This window comes from Emydura macquarii, unplaced genomic scaffold (genome assembly GCF_026122565.2).
Source record: "Emydura macquarii macquarii isolate MOO-44397 ecotype Brisbane River unplaced genomic scaffold, CSIRO-AGI_Emac_v2 contig_2676, whole genome shotgun sequence".
Classification (NCBI taxonomy): Eukaryota; Metazoa; Chordata; order Testudines; family Chelidae; genus Emydura; species Emydura macquarii.
Window position 1 is genome coordinate 43,228,037 of NW_027132813.1, and position 21,768 is coordinate 43,249,804.

At 38.6% G+C, this 21,768-nt stretch overlaps 1 protein-coding gene across 4 annotated transcripts in view; it reads right to left on the minus strand.

Moving 5' to 3' along the window:
• The window catches only part of MACROD2 (mono-ADP ribosylhydrolase 2), a 1,226,284-nt gene that overhangs the window by 919,137 nt on the left and 285,379 nt on the right, over positions 1–21,768 (minus strand). The window lies entirely within an intron of this gene.

Consider the following 21,768-nt stretch of genomic DNA (forward strand, 5'->3'; position numbering starts at 1 on the left):
CATCATCCTGCAATCTCTTCTCTCCCCTTTCTTTTCATCCCATCGCCTTTTTGCCTCACCCACTCCACTGCTCCTATGAGCTCATCTCCATTTGGCTTTCCCTCCTTCTCCCACTGCAACCTCCAGAGTTCAATAACAAAAAAATAAAGGAACTAATATGAAGTTTGCCAACCATCACTGTGTTTTTTGTTACATTCCTTTCTCCCAATTTTGGTTGTTCTGTCTATTTAGATTATAAGGAAGACAATTTAGGAGCAGGGATTCAATGCATCAAGTTACTTCTTTGATTTCAGGGTAGAAAGGTGTATGATTTTTTGCAGTTGCACTGATTTAAGAAATTCCTGAGCGTAATGGTCTGAAAACCACTGGAATTGTAATTTCTCATATGTTACACTTACCTAGTACTCCTTTTTTAAAAGCAATATTGAATCCCAATTTAATTATCTTCCCTTTTAAATGTTAATTAAATTACTGAATTACTTCCTCTTTGTGTATAAATATACCATGTGATTATGACAGGAGCATGGCAGAACAGAATATTCTGGAGTATCCCTCATGATACGTGAATATAGCTCCCAATAATAGGAATTACATCAAGAAGGTTTGCTTCAAGGAGCCTAAAGACTCATAATTATCTCATGATTCCTAAGTAACTGCTATGAAGAGTTAATTCCCAGATGTGTCTGGGAATAAACACATATAATTTGGAGCATCTATATTTTATCCTTTAAAAAGAAGACTAAATACATACTCAAAATCAAATTCAAACAATTATTCTTAGTTTAATGATATATACCTTGATGGCATCCTGACTGCAGTAACAGGAGTGCACTACATCATATACTTTACTCGATAGAAAACTGGTGGGCCCTTCCATGTCTGACTGCCACTTCACCATCATCCAAATTTAAAGATACGGTCAACCCCTGAGTAAGCAACAAGAGTCTTCACCAGGCAGTCGGACTTTCCTTCTTATCACTTTTAACTACAATGTGGCCTTCCCTTTCATTCTCTTTCTTTGACTTCTCACCCCTTCTAGCTGAGCCCTAATACCAAATGCAACTACATCTATAGGCTGACTGCTAAGAGGAGCACAGTTTAAAAACTAATGGAAGATGGATCTCTAAATCCCCTAGACTGCTTTGAAAATCTCAACCTGGGTTTATTCCACCTTCCTGGTACAGCTGATACTAAAATGATAGGCATTCCATACCAATTTAGAAGCATCCAGCAACATTCACACAAGCCCCTCATCTAGGCATATGTCACAAGCTTGAAATGGCTAGTGTCAGTGCACCTGCATAGATCTGAAAATTGAACCTGAAGTTCACATCAATAATGAAGCACTCCAGGTGGTCCGCAAGCTGGAACTACAGCAGATATAATGAGGAATTTTCAGTGACACACTAGTTGTCAGCTGTTGAGCCAGGTCACTACACATGAAGAAAGCAATTTCCCTGCAAAGATGAAAGGGAATATATATATATATATATATATATATATTTTAAATATTAAATTAGTTCTCTGCAAAAACACTCTGAAGAAATTCAATGGGCTGAAACATTAATGTGACTGAAACTGAACTAAATAAAATTTTACTTGAACTATTAAAGGAGTAAAAAGTGGCTTTGAACTTTACATAAAGAATTGCTTACCGGCAGGCGTATCAATCTTACCTAGTGTCCCCACCACACTTGGGGGACCAATGTGTTAGAAGGTCCTGTTGTTCCACTGTAAAGCTGAAGAATCAGCACAGAGTAGGAGTCTGATCTGTGCTATACCACTTCAATCTTGTACTCAGCCAGCACAAAGTTTGGCCATCAATAAGAACAGGACAGGCAGAAGCAGCAGAGCATACAGAACACAACTCTCATTCATTCAACCACTTCAGCCTCTCCCCTCATCCCTTCTCCCCAAAGGGAGAAAAGCAGCAGCAGTGACGTCAGAAGTGAGAAAGATGACAGTATTAATCTTGATACCCCTGTTATACCCTAGAAGAGAGAGAGAGAGCCCTTGTGGCCTTCTCTAGGGAATACACACACCTTCAACCCTCTTGTGTGCAAAGAGGCGGAGAGAAGAATCCCAGATCCCTCTGCAGGGACTAGAAAAAAGTATTTGAGATCAAGTATTTGAGGCAGAGAGTGGAGGGGCTGAGAAGACATGGAATATGGGGAAGGCAGGGAAAGAAATAGTATGGTGAACGAAAAAGGTGGTCACTTTAGACTTTTGATTCCGTGTCCATCCACACTTAATTACATACCAGAAGCAGGTACCCATTTTTGTGTGTCTGACTATTCAAATCTTTATAAAACAAGCTCCATACAAGTAACTAGAGTTTGAGTCATGCTAAACAAATCTGTATTTTACAAACTTCACAGATTACCATAGTACCAAAGTATACTAACTCTAAGATCCTTGCAAGTTATATGAGGATGACTATGGTATTAAAGCCAGTCAAATTCTCTTACAGTATTTCAGAAATTTTTCTTTAAACATGGAGTCTGCATACTTTAAATGATGCAAGCCTGTTATAAAAACTTGGCTTCTCAAATATTTCCTAAATCAATTACATTTGTTCTATACATAAAGGTTAATAAAAAACAACACTTATATTTAACTGAAATAATTGCACAGAATTTAAGCCCATTATTGGTTTCCTAGTCAACAATTATAATTTGACATCAACACAATTCAGATTAATTTAGCAAAAGAAACACACACATGCAATTATATCTACTTGAAAAAATAAAAATATATACCTTTTCTGTGTAGCTTTAGGAAACCAAATCTAAAGCACTTGCCTGAGAGTAATCTAGTTTTAAAGCTTTTGAAGCTCCTTTGGTTTAATTGTTTTGGAGGTCTAAATGTGAATGCTGCAGAGTGACATGCTAAATTTGGGAGAATAACGAAGCCCAAGGAACAAATATTGATACTGGATCTGAAGCAAGCTGTTCATTGTCCTGAAATTATACAACTTACTTAGACATGTTTTCATGCTTTAAAACAGGAGAAGCAAAAATGTTGCTCAGTGTGAGGCCGCTCTTAATGAGGTCAGCACATTCTAGCAACACAGTCAAAAATATATTTTCAAGTGTCCCTACCGTAATCAGATAGGCCACATTATATAGAAGTTGTGTTTAATCATCCAAATATGCTTTGGTGCTTCTTTGCTGCCATAAGTTAAAAAGAACAGAAAATGGTTCAAAAAAGAATGGAATGACTCACTCCAAAGACTACTGTTCTAACAAGACCATTTCTAGTATTCAAGTTTATTATTTTTCACAACACATGAAGGATGAATTTCTGTCCCTGAAGTGCTCTTTCTGAAGAAATGGTGTGTTAGCATAACTTACCGTAATCCATTGATGTATATTTTATCTGTGGTTTTAAACTTGTTCAATGGGAACACATTTCTTTGATGCAGTGCCTAATCATAGCTTAGTTAAAAGAGTATCTTGGAAAATGGATACCTCTGAACATGTTTGTGAAATCATCAAAGGGGTGGAGTTTGAACCTGAAGCTTTCAGCCTAAGAAACAGACCAAACATGATAAAGCTCTGGTGCCTCAGAATGTGGGGGAAACTCAATATTAACAACACTTGAAAGCTTCATTCAAAATAAGAGGTAGACTTGGCTTCCGTGGTTGTTTGAATCTAGCATAAAAGCAATAGACTTTGTCAATCTAATGCCAGTAAAAATGTGAAAAGCAAAATCACTAGTAAAGCTTCTGCTTCAAAAATGGTTCTACATTCAGCCATGAAACCAACTCTTGTTCACAGTGGAGTTACATTGTCAAAGTTTGGTGGCATGGTAAATAACACGCAGCTGACTGTCATAGCATGAGCTTGGGTCAGAGAGAGGGAGAAAGGAATTGAGAAGCATGATAAATGTTAATGGCATTCTGGTAGTTTGCACTCCACATCCTCCTCATTTCTATTCCTTTCAGCTCTGCTGTATGTGGTACGTGACTGGAACCATTGGGATATGGGGAGCTTCTTCCTTGGCTTACATCAACACTGTCAATTCGCCTGCTCACTTCCTCCATCCTTCTCCAATGGTTATTTGCTGGTTACAGGGTTAAATCAGAAAGGGAACATGGTGAAGAGAAAAAACAATGAGAGTTCTGTGGCACTTTAAAGACTAAAAAATTTAATTTCAGCAGGCATAAGCTTTTGTGAGCCTTAGCTCACTTCACGAAAGCTTATGCCTTCTGAAATTAAATTTGTTAGTCTTTAAAGTGCCACAGAACTCTCGTTGTTTTTGTTGTATACAGACTAATACGGCTACCCCTCTGGAACTCTTCTACATGGTGAAAAGAGATTCCCCCTGGTTATTGTCATGATCACCACCTTTGCTCCCCACTGCACAAAGTAGATATGGGAGAAACAATGGGAGACAAAGGGTTTAATGCAGTTCTTAGAAGATTTTTGTTCAACAAAATGTTGGGGTTTTTTTCATTTTAAAAAAAGGTTATGATACGAGTTATTGCCATCTAGACTGGGTGAATATGCATTTACAAAATGAACATACCAAGTTACAATGATACCTGTCATTGCAGTCAGATATCATGCATCTCCTGCACTTGCTGCATTCATTCCTGGGGAAGGCTGGTGACAGTACCAACGACTCTTTCCTGCAGAGTTTCCACATGGAAGGGTAGCTTTATGTTTCTAAATCGCAGCCCTAGTGGAAAAAGGAGGCTAGACAGGGAAGATGTTGAGTCCACTTTCTGGGCTGCACTTGACAGTTCTGAGACTCTTCCTATATGGTGAAGGTTGCAGGTGGTTTGCACCTTTATGCCACATTCTACTTTTGCACTTCAAGGTGAAACAATCCAGGGTGTGAATCAAATCCACAGTACTTGGCAAAATATGTATTTACAACAGAGAGGTGAATACTAACAGCAAATCACATTTTTTTAAGGCCTCAAATTCTGCCTCTGCAGAGACAACATCTGGATTAAAAATATTCTCTCTCTTTCTCACAACCCCTTCCATTTAGTCTAGTTCAGTCCTCTGTGAAAATTCTGACCCTCTTTCCTTCTTGTGATTCCTCATTGGGGCTCCCACCCACAAGTACTAGGATCCTATCCAGTGGGCCAAACAACTCTAACCTTTCTAACTGGCCCATTCACAACAAAACTTCAAATCCCTCATACTCTGAGGACATACATTGCATTCTGGATACACAACACTTTAAAGTTGTGGTACCTGGGCCCTAGCAGATAAGCTTCCATGAACTGCTGTGTCCCAGAAGAGGATCAAAGGTAGGGACAGCCTGTGAGGAAGAAAGGTATCTGGGAAAGCAGGAAAGGAATAGTGGAGAGGGGGGTCTTATTTGGAGTCTGAAATGAAAGTAAAAAGAAGAAAGGAGTTTATGTCTCAAACTAAGCAGACCAAATGTGGGCTCAGGTATATTCTTAGCTTACAATATATTATGATAATGTTTTCAGTAAAAATTAAATGCATAGTATTTTCCCCATACACCTCCAAGTTTCAATGACTATGGATTTTTATACCAATTTTATTAATTAAAAGTACAAATGGAAGTCACGACTAATCCACCATTAGTTACTGATGAACAGAAAACTGGTCATGCAAATGTACCACTGAAGACGATAATCTCATCAGTTCTCATAAACTGTGTAAGGTTAAATCTGATAGGCTCTCATATGAGAGCCCTCCAAAGAATACCTTCCTGCTGTAGAAAGTGATATTGTACTTCTCTTTCTAGGATACTAATGAACAAGTATGCTGTCAAGGAAACCTGTGCTAATGGAGCTACATAAGGTACTGATCAAATAAAAGAGTCCCAGGCTGTGTGAGATGCAGTCTGGTCTAGTGCCTAGAGCACTGAATTAGGAATGGGACTCGGGGTCCTATTCCTGGCTGTGATGAGGTGACTACCCCACACTCACCCTGCAGGGTTTAATCCAGGCCAGATGGGCCAATTAACCCATTAGGCAGCTAATTAAGGAGCTCAGATAGGCAGGAATAGGCAGAGTCTATAAAGCTCAGCAGCTGAAAGGAGAAGGGGCTGTTGGGTAAAGCAGAAAGTCCAAGGAGAAAGGGAGGAGTGAGTGGGGACTGCCTGGGAAGAGGGAGGAGATTTTGGGACTTGGTAGACCCAGGAAGAAAAGGTGAACCAATAGTAGGAAGCAACCCAGGGATAGAGCAGTAAGGTCATAGAGAGAAGGCCCAGACTGCTGAGCTGAGGGTCCCTGGGCTGGAACCTGGAGAAGAGGGTGGGCCCGGGTTCCCCTACCAGCCACTAGGCTAGTGGCACTGAGGTAATGAGAGGGAAGAATGCCTAGGACTACTGAGGAACTAAATCCCCCACAGAAGGGGGAAACATGGATAGTGACATGGCCAGAGGGCTGAACCACGAACAGGATGCTGCAGTCCCTGAGGCTTCAAGAAGGGCTTTAGGCGGACAACAGAGTCGGAGCAATGGCATGGGAATTGCGGAAGAGGGCGTTGCCTGAAAAAGCTAATCCCTAGAGGGACCAGCAGGAGTTGCCTCTAGCAATGAGTGATGTACCCTGTGACACTGGCTCTGCCACTAACCTGCTTGCTGATCTCAGGCAAGATACTTCCCCTTTCTGTGCCTCTGTTTACCTCCCATGCTAAATAGTTTTGACTACTTAGCGTGGTGGAACAGTGATCATATATTGCTTTGTACACTTCCTAGAACAACAGGATTTCTCAGGGCTAATGTAATACTGTTGATAACAGGCTATTTGCTCAATAGTACTGAGTATTTCCCCTGGTGAGTAGCTGAATTTTGTGTAGGTAATTACACATTGCCCACCAGTTTCAACTCAACTGTTACGTAGTGTTGCTGTGCTGTGTTTAAATACTACTGTTCACCTTAGAGATGAATGAAGCGACCTGTATGCACAGTGTGTAGTTTGTTATGCTGTACAGAACATTAGGGTCCCTAGACATAAGATAATATGTAGTAGACAATCAATCATTCATTAGTAACAAGAGTTAACATGAATACAGATTAGTTTTAGAACTAACATTAATTTATTATTGTTCTCTCGTTTTTCTATTTTGTTTAGCTCCATGTTTATACAAATATAGATGTAAAAACTGTAATTTTGTTCTGTTTTACAAGGATTTGTTATACTTGTCCTGACTTAATGGGTTAATTGAATTATTATTTTACACCATAATAACATTATTGAAATCCTGTTTTTCTTGTTTAAAAAAAAAAGTTACAATTTTAAAATCTTTTATAGAAGAGTTATTTGCCCTAATAACTGACTTTTGCATCATTTCAAAGCTGAAAGTCGCAAGTTTTAAAATAATACAGGAATTTATTCTAGTGCAAACAGTTCTAGTCAAGATTGTCTTTCAATTTGTACAAGAATTGTAAAATAGATGGCAAAAAGTTCACAGCTAAGCTGGCAAGCACTGGTGTAGTCTTACCAGCATTCCGTAAAGCGCAGATTCAGGCACAAGAGACTCCTACTTAGCTCAAACCCTTTTTCAAATAAACTGGAGCAGCTCTGTCATGAGTATAGGATATGTGCCAAACCCCAAATCAGCAGCAGTGCTGGAAAATTCTCATGGGTTCTAAAGCTATTGCAACATGTGAAACTAAAAATATAGAGCAGAAAGCAGTTCCAAATATATTTAAACTATGCTAATAGAAATTTCCAGCTGTCATTAGTGACACACGTGAAGAAATAAACAGAGATGTTAACATTCCTTGAAACTACTACACACAGTATGTATTTTTTTATCTCAAAGTGAAAGACACAGGAAAAGATTTACCTAATGGTGAAGGAAAAAATGTTTCCTCTGAATACAAATATTAGTATTTGCACCTCAATTGTACCCTAAGAAAAACAATTAAATTAGACATAGTAACAAATGGAAAATTGCCATCATTAGTATGTCAGTGCTTTCTTTTTATACAAATGTAAACACTTAACTCCAAAGCCTACAAACATCATCCCTGATTCCTTCCCACAGATAAAGAGGAGAGAGCACTTTGTACCCTTCTGCATAGAGGGTAAGTGTACCAAAGAGAAAATTTATTTCCATTCAAGCACAGACAGTGGAGCAGCCATTGTGGGGCTCCTACCCACAATCACTTGAGTGGGTAAAGGACCACAATACCTACAGCTATTATAAAGCAAAGACTCTCCCTGAATAGGAAATGTGCTGCTTCCTGACCTCCAGTTAAGAGGAGCAGCATTGGGGGGAAAATCTTCAAGTCCTACATGGTCCCTCTCCATTTTCCGCCCTACGCCTTTGGCCCTGAAGCCTCTGTAACCTTGTCAGTATCACTGGAAGGTCACACCCCATGTTAGGATACCAGTGTATTCTCTAGCATCCTTCCTATCAGCATAAGTGTAATATATAGTAAGACAGTTGAGCATTGTAGTGTAAAAGGCCAAATTCACCGTGGAAAAAGTATGCACTGAAGTCAAGATATTGTAGTTACAACCACTTTGATCCAGATTCATTACTGATTTACAAAGGGTGGTCAAAGGCTTTGTTTTAACCAACATTTCACAATCACCAAATGGGAAGTAACCCCTCTGAATAGGGTGCTAATTCTGTGTCTGTGTACCCAGAAAACCCAAGGACCTGTAGAGCAGCACCTATTGGCTACTTGCTGCCTGACAAGACCCTTAAATGATACCTATGAACTTTTGCAGATGACAAAACTAAATATTCTTTTCCCACTCTGTCCCCTCCTAACAACTCAGCCATTTCCTTCATTAAAACTAGCTAGTGAAAGGAATAATTTCCCCTTTTATTGAATCCAATCCAATAATGACTTCAGGAGAGGCAGGATTCAAACTTGTCTTAGTGCAAATTATACAAGCTATATTTTCAACAAAATATGGTATGGAAAATAATTCAGACCTCAAGTTTTTTTTTTTAAATACACAGCCCCCTACTTTATATACAGCCCCCTCCTTCCCCTCAGAAAAGGCCAGTGTGGCTATGACACGGACCTCATGAACTCCTGTGCAGCCTAAGGGAAAGGATTACGATTTGTGGAAGGAAAGGGAACGTCCATACTTTACACCCCTGCAGTCTGTCTCTACATTAACATGTGGCATTAGCAATGAAAATGAGAGTCAAATATCTCATCCTTCACATTTAAAAAAAACAAATTAACATTAAAAATAGCATGGGACAACTGCCAGTCATTCAACAAAGGTAGTCATAGAACCCTAAATTCACCCAGTTGTGCCCAGTCATGAAACATTTCTATTGATTAACCAAGAATACTATGGTTGTCAAATGGGCTGTAATCATTAGGCATAATGGCAGAGTTTCTAAAACTTCATTGGGTTAAATCTGAGTTTTCATTATAACACTTTATTATCAATTATATTTCATGTATTTTGGTTCATAGCTGTTTTTTCATTTACATTAAAACTGTTTATCTTAAGTTTAAATTCTTGATGTTAGAAATGTCTTCTTTTTTTTTTTAAAATGATGCATCAACCCTCAAAAGACAAGGGGTAATAATATTGCATGTGAACTCTACTTTCAAATTAGCTGTTTGGTATATCCTATATGCTGATATGTCATTTGAATAATGGTATTATGTTTAGAAATTTCTAGTGCTAATGAATCTGACGTCATCAGAAAAATGTTATCAGCAAATTTCCTTCAAAACTAATGCGTTTGTTATCTGTACCTAGCATTTCATTAAGAATATCCATTCTTCTAAATATTGTAATAGTTATCAATATATAAATGTCTAACCAACTATACAAGAAAATCTCAGCTCTGTTTTAAGTAGCTTTATCTTACATTCCTCTTCTGTAAAAACAAACCCAAATTACCTGTTTAACAAATCTGTTCATTCCTTGTCATGCTCTCATTTCAGGGGACAAGTTTTCTTTTTAATCTTTTGTCCATTGTGCAGGCAGGTAGTCCTTGCAAAAATACTAATTGCTTACAAGCCCACAGAAGAGACTAGGTCCCACTGCAGTTGGCTTGGGACAGGGGTCCCACTCTAGAACAAATAAGCACTGTTGCCAAATCACCCAGGGTGGGTGGGGAGGATAAAGGAGTTAGTAACACCAATCTCACCCTTTTGTGTCTGCAACAGAAACCTTACCTATATGAGTAATGGAATCTCATAAAGGTGTACCCACCGCCTGTGCAGGTGTTTGAGTCAGGCTGGACTGACCTATATCACAGTGATTTTAAATCAAATTGTGAGTATAGTTAAAAGCAAAAAAAAAAATAATAATAATAATTGCAGCCACCAGTTTTAATCAGCTTTTGTTTCAACTTTGGCGAGCCTCCTAAAATAAAAACATTTATTCTAATAAATTTGCTTACATGAGACAAAATAAAGCACTTTAAAGTAATGCAATAGTTTGTGATAGTGATAGTGATAGAGAGGGCAGGCTGGAGCAGGGGAGGCTGGAACTGCCTTAGGAAAAGACTGGAAGTCTGGGAGAGATGGATGGGAAGAGACTGGGAATAGCTGGACAAAAAGACTGGGATAAGGAACCCATGTAGGGAGGAGGAACAGTCGCAGAGAGACATGAGAAGGAGCTGGAGTCTGGGAGAAAAACTGAAACTAGATGGGCAAAGAGACTGGGGCAAGAAAACAAGGAGTGGGCAGACTACAGCAAAAAGCCAAAATAAGAGAGATTGGACAAGGAGCCAGGAGGGAAACTAGGAATCAAAGCCAGTGGGGAGAGGGGAAGTAAGGGAGAGACAAACAAGATGAAGAGTCAGGAGGTAGGAAACTGGAACTGATTGTGGGAGGGAGAGAAACTGGGAGTTGGGGAGATTGGGACTCAGATAGTGAGCCCAGAGGAGGAGACTAAGACTTGCTGGGGCAATTAGACTAGGACCAGGATAAGAAGCCAGAGGAGTGGAGAATGACTGGTCAAGTGAGGAACATGGGACTGGAACAAGGTAGGGAAGAGACATGAATAGGAGAGGGACTGTTTGGAGAGGACAGAGCAAAATGGGTCAAGCTTGAGAAAAGGCAAGAGTCTGCAGCCACTTAGAGCACACAGGCTTCTAGTCTTGAATTACATGATGACATTTTTTCCACAGGACCCCTGCCTTATTCAGGGCACAGAATAGAGCTGCTCTGGGATGAATCAGGGTTGTTTGGTGAAAGACTGTTGTGTGTAGGACCCCTGCCTTATTGGTTGCAGAGGTTAAAAGGTGTCTAATGAATGACGCAGGAGACCGCAGAAAGAGAATGTGTGGCCTCATAGTTAAGGCAGTTGAATGCTGCTCTGGAGAACTGAATTCTATCCCTGCCTCTGCTAAAAAGTTCTTGTGTGACACCAGGCAAGCCCCTTAAACCAAACTTATCGCAGGCAGTCACTAACTGTTTGTTCCTCATTTTCTGAGTGCCTGAAGTGAGAGCTTGGGGTCTGATCACAGGAACTGTACTTTGAACATAGTAAGTGCTATGTGGTGCTCAGTACTCTGAAAAGTCATATGCTAGTTTCTCAAATTAAGCACCCAAAATTAGTGGAAAATTTTGACCTTCATTTGTGTACTTCAGTTCTTCATCTGTAAAATGTGGATATCACCTCACCCCCTCACCTCACAGGCATTTTCTAACGATAAATTAATTAATCTCTGCAAAACACTCAGTTACTATCATGATTATGTCCATGAGGAAATTAATAATTTTGTTTCCAGAGCAAGATTGTGCTTTGGGCTACACACTAAACAATAACGATAAAACTTAATATTGAATATTGAATGGTCATTAAATGAGCACAGCCCATCCTGTGAATGAGGCATGGGTCCTGTGTGATCATGTCATTAAAGTTTATCATAATGCATATGAATAAGGGGACCAAAAGAAGGATCAACATTGATTGTGGCATTTCCTAATTTTTGTTTTGAGTGTTTGACTTTGCGACCTTAATAGTCTTTTAACTTAATTTTTTGTGTATAGTATACACACAGGCTTTTGTACCAATATACATTCAAGGCTTAATTGATTCATTTGCATTTGTGCAGCCCCAATATGTTTACTAAGCTGTAGCCCAGCCCAATAAAAAGATTAATGTTTTTTTAGCCTTCATGTTGCAGAGAGAAGTTTGAAAATGTGATCCAAGTATAACCTAAACACTCAAAAAACCGAAGACAAGTAAAATGAACCCAAATTTATTATTGTTATTTTTTTTAAAAAAGTTCTCCTGATATTTTGGGGCCTGACTCAGGGTTTTTGAATGTTTAGGGTTGGTGATACTGAGCATGGCTATGTCCTACCACTTCTGAAGAGCTCCTTGTATTAGGTACTGGGTATATTTTTCACTTCATTAGATTTTTTTTTTTTTAAATTGAAGGTTATTACATGATTTAAAAAAGCCTTTTGCTGCAAAATTCAGTGCAACTCTGCCATAAGTTTCAGGGTGTCACAGCCATAGAGTTTAAGTATAATTTGCTCCATAATATATGGAGTTTTGGCCTTAGGAAAAACACTTTACTTGTTCATCTTGCCTTAATGGAGATTATACAGTATAGCAAAAGTCCTTGGCATAATCTGCGTCTAGTTACTTCCATAGCAGAGTGACAATCTTAGCAGGGTTGTCAGGTACAGGGAGGTATCTCTATTTCTGCCTGCAGGTCAAACATTTCATGAAGCTATTTCATTGATACTGGTTTTTCTGAATCCGTTTTGGCACTAGACAATTATGCCTAACAGCAGAAAATTACATTTAGGGCAAAATATTTGTTAATATTTAATTTATATCTAGAATATGACAAAATTAATTAGCGCTGTGATTTCTAAAACAGTGTCAATGCTATTTTCCACTATTTATGTAATATTTAAATTACATGAAGCAAACTTTTTTTGTTATTGATTTAAAGAGTAAGATTTTAACTCAAAGCCAGGAACATAAAAATAAAAAGGTCTGCATTTGCCAAAAAGATTTATATTTCCTCATTTAAAGACCAATCCTACTTTTGCTCCCATTAAAGTTTATGAGAATTTTGCTACTACTATCAATAAAAATAGGATCAAGGCTTTAACCTGAAAAACAGGTTTGGAATGTTTTTTTAAATCAAACGAAACATGGCTTCAGTGCACCGTTCTGCTCATTCTTATTCCATCGAAAGGGACATTGTCAAGGTCGTTAGGCATGACACTGACTAACTGTGACAGTTGTCCCAATTTGTAGATCTTACCGTAAGGATACCAGCCAAGTATTTTATTTTCAAGCTAACCTTAGCAGCCTAGTAAATATATAAACAAAAACTGAAACACTAGGCTTAGTGCATTTTTCATTATAAACACATAGCAGTATGTACCATTTCCTAACACTCCAATTCAGTTTTCATGGTAGGAACCATGTTGTTCTTCATCAAACAAACAGAGACTAATCACCCAGCATAACTATTTTAAGAATTTTGCCCTGCTTCTTGTCAAGTGAAAAAATAATTGTGTTTCCTGCATCTATCTGTAGACTGGCCTTTATCTTTCCTATATTGAGGCACACACATACAGCCATCGCTTTAAGAGTGAGGTACTCCTGAGGAGGGGCAAGGGAACTGGATTTCTCAAAGCTAAGCAAAATCTACAAAATCTCATCACACAGAGATTCCAAAATTGCACCCAATCAAGAGCTTTAGAAAATAAATGTATATATGAATATACAACAAAGCCAAAAGTGTCTACTATATTTTATAAAGAACAGATTTAAAGGAAATATAAATATAATGTTGGCCTATATGCTTGGAGAATGTGGTTAATTTTATTTCTTCATTTGCATAATTCTAGTAAGGTATATATTATTGTATACATCATGCAGTATTTCAGGAGTGGGGATTATTTCATGATCTTAAGTACTGATTTATAAGTATGTATTGTAAGTTCTGTTCTTGAAAAAGCACCCAAGAACAAACAATGTAAAGAAGAAAGAGCCTTTGTAGGCCTCAGTTTCCTGCTTGGATTTGTCATGGTCACCACCTTTAAAATCTCTATTTTGGTGGTGGTATATCCTGGCATCACCATTAGCTAAGGGTCTGCCTCACTTTTGAAGAAATGGCACAGTACTGTATAGTTGCTCAGCAGGGGGACATCCTGAAATGGAAGTAAAAAATGTTCATGCTCTAATACACATGGAACTTAAGCAATACATTTTTTATTTATTTATTTTTGTAGCAGCTTATGTATCCAGTTTTCTATTAGTAGGTGGATACACATTTAATTATGTCAAACTAGTAGCACAAACTTTTGCCAAGCAGGGGAACACAGTTCAAGTCCCATATTCAGGTATGAGCTAAAAAAACTGTGGCGTCAGCATGCTCGGCCCCTTATGGATAAACATAACCTTCCACTAACTGTTAGTGACTCCCCCAGGCTGAACGAAGCAGCAACGTTAGCAGGTGCAGTAATCAGTTGAATACATAGCATAGTGTGGTCACATCACATTTTAGAACCTATTTGTGACAAATATTTATTTTCAGACTCATATATAGGCTAAACTATGAATATTGCCTTAAAGGACTGGGTTCTGATCAAACCTTTTAGAAATGTATGGTCTGGAAAAATAGTAATCAGAGTACAGTGGCAAGTGCACACATGCGTGAACACTTCACTTTAGATGTCATACGTTAATATCAATTTTTGCAAGAAACAAAATTATTTGCATGGAGTCATTTAAGCAATCACTGAATTATTATTTTCTGAAGGACCTTTGTAACAGTATCAAATCAGGCAAAGAAATGAGGAATGACTAAGTCAAAAGATATAGCTAAATCAATCCAGAAACTCCTATTACTGGTGTATATATGGCTGAAAAAGGGAAGCAGCAAGGGGATGAGTCAACAAATCTATAAAAGACTAATATATATATAATATATAATATATAATTTAAGCAATAATTGGACTCCGCAGTGGCACAGAGTTTTTTTTAGGCAACCTGACAATTCCAGCAGAAAAATTAGATCTACAGCATACTTGAATCAAATAATATAACAGAAAGTATTGAAGAGAAATTACCTACCAGATGAGATCTACTGTACAAGTACAGTTCCAGGTACACAGAGCAATGGATGTTTTCCTTTGTAACATCTAAAATAAACTATACTTATTTATATACCGCCTCTCACTACATATCCAGATATAGTACACATGGGAAAAAAACCCCAACAATGTTTAAATTGAAATTGAGCCTGAAGGCCCAAATAATTAGAAACAGGCTCTCCGGCAACAGAAGACAAAGAAAAAAACAGCACAAAGGAAGGACATGGGGAAGAAAACCCAAAATTGATCTAAAATAACTGATCTATATAGGAAAGCCTAGTCTACAATGGAACTCTGGGAGACCTACTTTGGAAATGTGTTATATAAAAGGGGTTGAAGTACAAAGAAGTCTGTACGCCTCTGGCTTGATCCACCCCAGAATACTTGAGTCAGAGATTTTTAGCTAGCAGTATCCATTCAATGGGCATAAGAGGTAGGGCTCCTGTGACCCCATCAGTTCCTTCACACTGAAACCTGATATCAATAGACTCTGAAGTAATGGAGAAGCAGGATGGATCATGGAACATATATGTGCACGGCAGTCTAGAAGAACAATAGTTACTGTACAGTCAAGTCATATTTTTCTGTTTTCAATGACTGTGAACATATATATTCCATGTCAGATGATTTCCAAGTGGTATTTGTTTAGGTGGTAGGAAGTCAGGGTCTACTTAAAAACTGATTTCCTAAGGTCAGCATCAGCTTTAGCAACTGCTGTGATGGCATAGTGTCTTGTGGAAGTATGAATCGAAGAAGAGCATGTAGCTGCTTTGCAGATGTCCATGACTGAAATGTAGCTTAAAAATGTTGCAAAGGAAATCTGAGATCTGATGGAATGAGCTAGAAGGCTTTCGGGAGTTTTATATTTGTAAAGTCATAGCAAGTCATAATGCAGAAAGATATCTAGTTCTAAATTTCTGCACAGAAGCTGCCTGTTCTCTCATTCTTGCTGCATATGATATACACAGTCCCTGAGAAGATCTAATTTGCTTAGTCTTATCAATTAGAATGATAGAATCCTGTGGGTGGAGTCATTCTTTGGCTTTATGTTTATGAGGATTCGAAAAAAATATTGATAAATGAATCATTTGTTTCAGGTGGCAGTCCAATACTACCTTCAAGAGGAATCTCAAGTGAGGTCGCTTGACTCCTTCAATTACAATAGGCATGCCAAGATATGGTGAACCTGCAATTCAGATAGAAAGAGATGATGCCTAGTTACACAGATGGAAAAATCTCTTCCTATTTCCAAGGTAAGTTATTCTGGTGGAAACAACTAAGAAGTGGTAAGGCAAAGGAGAAAAAATGGACTGTTAAGCAGAAAAAAAAATGGTTCCAGACCCTGTAGACTTTACTATTGTTAGCAAGCTGTGCAGGATCAAGCCCATACTTTTAATTACCAAACTTTAGGACTAATTTTTCAAAAGGCGTGATTTTGGGCATCTCCATTTTTGAGTGTCCAACTTAAGGTGGCATCTTAAGATACTTCATTTTCAGAGAATGTTGAGTCCCCTCATCACCGCTGAAATTCAGGCAAATTCAGGTGTTACAATTTGGGTGTAAAAAAAATGGAGGCATTGGAAATCAACAGTACATTTTGAAAATATTGGCTTTGGAGCATAAGTTCTTTAGGGTGGAATCTGTGTCTTCTTTTGCATTTATCCACTGTCATACCATGGGCGACTCTAGAAACCAAAATAATACATAAATAATAATTGTTCTGCCAAGTTGGGAAGCAGTTGGGTGGTAAATGTGGTGAGAAATTTGGACCTGAAATAAAGTGAAAAGTGAAATAAAATATGTGAGTCAAGCTGCCTCTTGACTCTTTAAAATTAAACTGCCTCTTTAAAATTAAACTGAATTTAATTTTAAAAGAAAGAAAAGATTACTCATAAGATTCTTAATGAACTGCAGGAATCTTCATAGTTATTTGACAAGCAAACAGAAGTCTTAGAAGAATCTTTAGTTAAATATAGAAGCATACCATTGAAAGACTATTTTAAATTTCTTGATGTTTTGTTTTAAAAAATAGTCATCTGAATAATTGTTGCCTGGCATCTTTCGTATCTCTTCATTCAGCAGCCAAAAAAACAAAAAAAAACAAACACAGGAGATTTAAAATTGGAATCTGAGGACAATCATCAGTTTGCTCTAAGAAGCCCAATTTTACTTAGCTATTCTGGTCCGATGACTGATTTAAATGTGGTTGTCTCATATGACAAAAAGTAGCTGGCAATGATGTAAAGCCACTGGCAAGTGAACAAAAGGGCAAGCTTGCTAACAAGTTTATCAACAACTTGGTCCATTAGCTCTTCTCCAAAAGAATTTCTTAAAAAGTTCTTTCTAATATATAATTAGAAAATTTAGGAAGATGGGATCAGGGTTCTTCACACAATCTCTTTCCAATGATTATGAGCTCAATGTTAGAAAGACTTAAAGACGAAATCTAATTTTTAGAACAGGTAACATTTTGAAGAAGCTAAAATAAATATGAGCTCTAATCCTGCCCCCAACTGTGTGAATTTGGCAAGTTTTTCATTCTTCGTAAACTTTGGATCCAAAGCTTACCTCCAATATTGACAATGAAACTTAATTAACCAGAGTTAGTGAAGAGTTTTGAATTCCGTGAATAAAAGATGCTAAAAAGAGTGTGATAGGGTTAGACTAGATGGCTACCAGAGAGTGCTAGAAGGCCAATATATCAGCCCCAGGCTCAACAAGTCCCTTTTCCTCTGGTAGCTGAGCAGGGGTTACTCTAGGTTAATTAACACACCTGGAGCCAATCAAGGCCCCACCTAGGCTTTGTTAAAAGCCTCTCTTCCAGAGAAAGTGTGTGGCTACTGTTCTGAGAGTGAGGCGAGCTACCAGAGTGTCTGAGCAAGCAAGATGCTGTCAGAAACCAGGAGGGTTTAGGAGAAGGAGCAGAATGCTGGCAGAAGAGAACCCTGTAGGTACAAAGACTGCGGGAAGGAAAAACTTTGCCTGAGGAGGGCAAAGGACCTTTCTCAGGCCTGAGGAAAAGACCCTGCCAGAAGGGAAAGATTGAACTGGACATTTTGTTTGGTGCTACCATGCCCAGTGGGGCTGTCAGGGGTCAAGAGCCTTCCTTGGCAAGGAGGCCAGGAAGGACCTCTGTCTGAGCAGGATACGGACATTAAATCAAGAGGCATGGGAAAGTAGCCCAGGGAAGCTAGCAGCTTTCCTGAAGCCACAGCGTAAGGCTGCTACTTATAGGATCCCTGGGTTGGGGCCCAGAGTCGAGGGTGGGACCGGCCCTCCAATCCCCTACTGGCTATTCACTGGAGGGGTAAGAGCCCCAGCAAAGAGGCAAAGGCCTGTGAGAACCAGAGAGAGAACCGGGAGCCAGCAGGAAGCGGCCATCTTAGAGGCTGTATTACCCTCCCCCACCACTAGAGGGTGGAAGAACACTAAGGGGTGAAGTAGTTCCCTGACCTACTGCCAGAAGGAAGCGCTGGACCCAACAAGGTAGAGGAAGAGCTTTGCCACAAGAGGGATTACATATTATAATTATAAAGATTCAATTATAGCAATCAAAGGAAGCTATGTGTTTATATATGTTTAATAATAATCTACAAGCAACAGGGTATAACTGTGATCTGCTTCTGGAGAGAAATTAAAAGCAAACAAAGCTTTTCAATTAGAATTTTTCAAACCCAGAAATATAACTGAGAATGAAATGTTGCCAGGGTTTATTAAAAGCTAATTATATTCCCACTAATAGGCTAGTTAGTTAACTGAGGCTTGCTCTAGAGCAGTGTTTCTCAACCTGGGGGTTTAGAGGGGTCGCAAGTGCAGAGCTGGTATTGGGGGTGGCAAGAAAGGCAATTGCCTGGAGCCACAGGGGCGCCATGAAACTAAGTTACATGCCTCAGCCCCGTGGGGGTGGGACTCAGGCTTCAGGGGTACAGTAGTTTGGAAAGGATAAGAACCACTGCTCTAGAGTCTAGACAGCACAGAAACTGTGCTCTTTCTCCTCACACACTGACAGGAAAACTAATCACCAGTCACAATACTGGATTTTCCTCCTCTCTAAGGCTCCCTCTTCTGCTTTTCCAGATTCATTCCTTCCGGTATGAAGGAAATCCGTTAGCATCTGTTGTCACCTCAGGAAGGGATGCAGAGATAAAATTTCCTTTGACACCATAAATGACTGCTGCTTGGAGCAACTAGTCCTGGAACCCACAAGAGGAGAGGCCTCTTGTCAAACTACATTTTGAGGACCTTTCTGAGATGCAAGGCATTCTGTAAAAAACATTGCATGAAAGAGAGCACTTACAACTGAATTTCACTGCAAGCAAATCTACAAAAAAGGACTTTCCCATTATTGCAGTTTTGCTAGAAGAAACTTGGAGAGCCTAAGCCCATCCACTGCTCAGTGAAGATGACCTGGAATAAACAGAATCTTATTTAGAGGACCACTACCTGTACTCAGGAAAACAAGAGGAGATTCTGGGATTCTTTTTTGCTACCTTCCTGGTTCAGGTACATGACTACTGTCATGCATTGGAAATTTTGAGGATACAATTTTCCTATTTTAGCCTTCTGAGCAGTAAGGCAGTTAACCTAGTTACCCACAACTCAAGGGTATTTATGGGAAATTGTCTTTCCATTGGAACCATATTCCCTGTGATCAGCAGGTATCCATGTTTACTCCCCACCCTGACAGACTCTTGTCCAAGGCAATGTGTATTCTGGTTGGATAAAGAGAAATCTGGAGCTAGGATGCTGCTTGTTTGTTTGCTATGAAACCTAGTGAACTGAACAAAGCTAGTGACTACTGTACCATTTAGGTGGCCCAGTCCTGAGTGTGGCCAAATAAGCTAGTCAACTAGAGAAGGAATCACACAAACCCATTGGAGAGAGTCATTGTGACCAACGTGACCTTTACCAACACTCTTGGGTCAGATTTCAGGCTGAATGGAGAAGAGCTTAATTAGAAGAACCATCTGTTCAGCAGAAGACTTAAGTACCTTTAGAGAGAGTAAGTGACGGGAATTTGTAACTGGGTATCCTCAGGTCCACCAATACCAGGAAAACACCTTGATTCATGGTGGTTCTGAGGAATTATATTTTGAATTTCTAAAGTTTTATTAACCAGTTTCCTCACTTCCTTTCAAACTTATTTTAGATTCCAGAGCAGTGTCTGCCTTTTTAGAGCAGTGTGTTTCACCTTCTGGGTCAAACAAAAATGGCATCAAAATGTGGTAGCGAAGGTCACCTTTCTGAATACTACTTTGTGTCAGGCAGGAATCAAACGGGAAAAGCAGAGAAGGGTGCTCTGAAAAAAGAGAAAAATCCCAGTTGGGAATTGTTCCTCATCCTATCTGTCAGACTGAGTGAAGAGGCCAAGCTACATTCTGTGGTGCCACAGTAATAGGACACCAGCTTCTGAAGTACAGTCCAGCTGAATAAATACTGCTGAAAGTCAATAACTAAAACCTTTCTACAATAACCTTTTCTCTAGAAACATGACTGGAATTTGAGCATTTGCATTGATTTTTGAAGTTATCAAATGGAAATAAATACTCAAGAGGTAGTATGATAATCTCTCCTTACAAGCATCAATCACTATTGAGGGATTACCTATGGCAAGGCACTAGACACTATAGTAATACATATAATAAATAAAAATAATAAACAGAGCCAAATTTGCTGTATCACAAACGACTGTCTCAAAGAAATAGAAACAGATTAACTTGATTGAAAGATTATTAGATAACACTTCATTGTAGTTTTACATTCTAATCTGTATTTGGACTAAAATTCTGTTCATGTTTCTAACTTCTTCTCAACGTAGTTTTGAAGCACTTTTTCACATGAGAATCTGCTCTTCATGGTTCAGGAATAATAATGGTTGCTTACACTGTTAAGGTTGTTAAAACAAAGCTTTGATTTATCATTCTGAGTCTTAAAAACAAAAGCAATCTTTTTACTGAGTCCTTTCCTTTCCAGTAGCTTATGTAGGCTGTGATCACCAGGTCCTTTTAACTCTAGCCAGGAAAGATTAATAGTTGTCCATACAGCTACTATATTGTGAAATTTCTAGCATGGAGTCTTTCTCCCCTCTCTACAGAAAACAGAGTGAACAAGAGAAATGCTGAAATTTAGCCCTGCATGATTTTTTTCAACTGTTAACTCTTGTAAGCTCTTAGGTATACAGTATTATAGTACATGAAAAGCAAAAAGATATCATGTTCTAAAAGAGAAAAATAGTGTTTCTGAACAATATTAAACAATACTTCCATGCACTACATAAGCTTGTGTCTCACCAACTCACAATTTTAAGAGTTCACACCAAAGTAAAACAATGAACAGAAAATTCTGTATTATTCTACTGCACTATTCTCAGAGATGGGGCTGAATAACCGAGACAAAAAAATATGAACAATATAATTTTGTTTACTCAGTAATTAAAATTACTATGGTTTCTTGAATGTTTTATCTGATATTTATCCATGGGCCATACGTGCCCTTGAAATACTTAAAGATACATCCTAAGTGTAGCAGTATGACTTAAGATAACCCAACTTTCGTTTTTGGTTTTTGAATGGCTCTAAGGCATAGCCCAGACAGAACACAGAACAGTGGCCTAATCTTGAGGTGATAATGGAATGTGTGACAGTTATGAGGTACATGTCTGAAAGGAATGGTCACAACCTCCTGGCTGTATGTACAGGATAAAAAGCTCACCTGGTTTGCTTTTCATTCAGGTAGTTTTACATTTGGAACTTTGGAACATTTGGT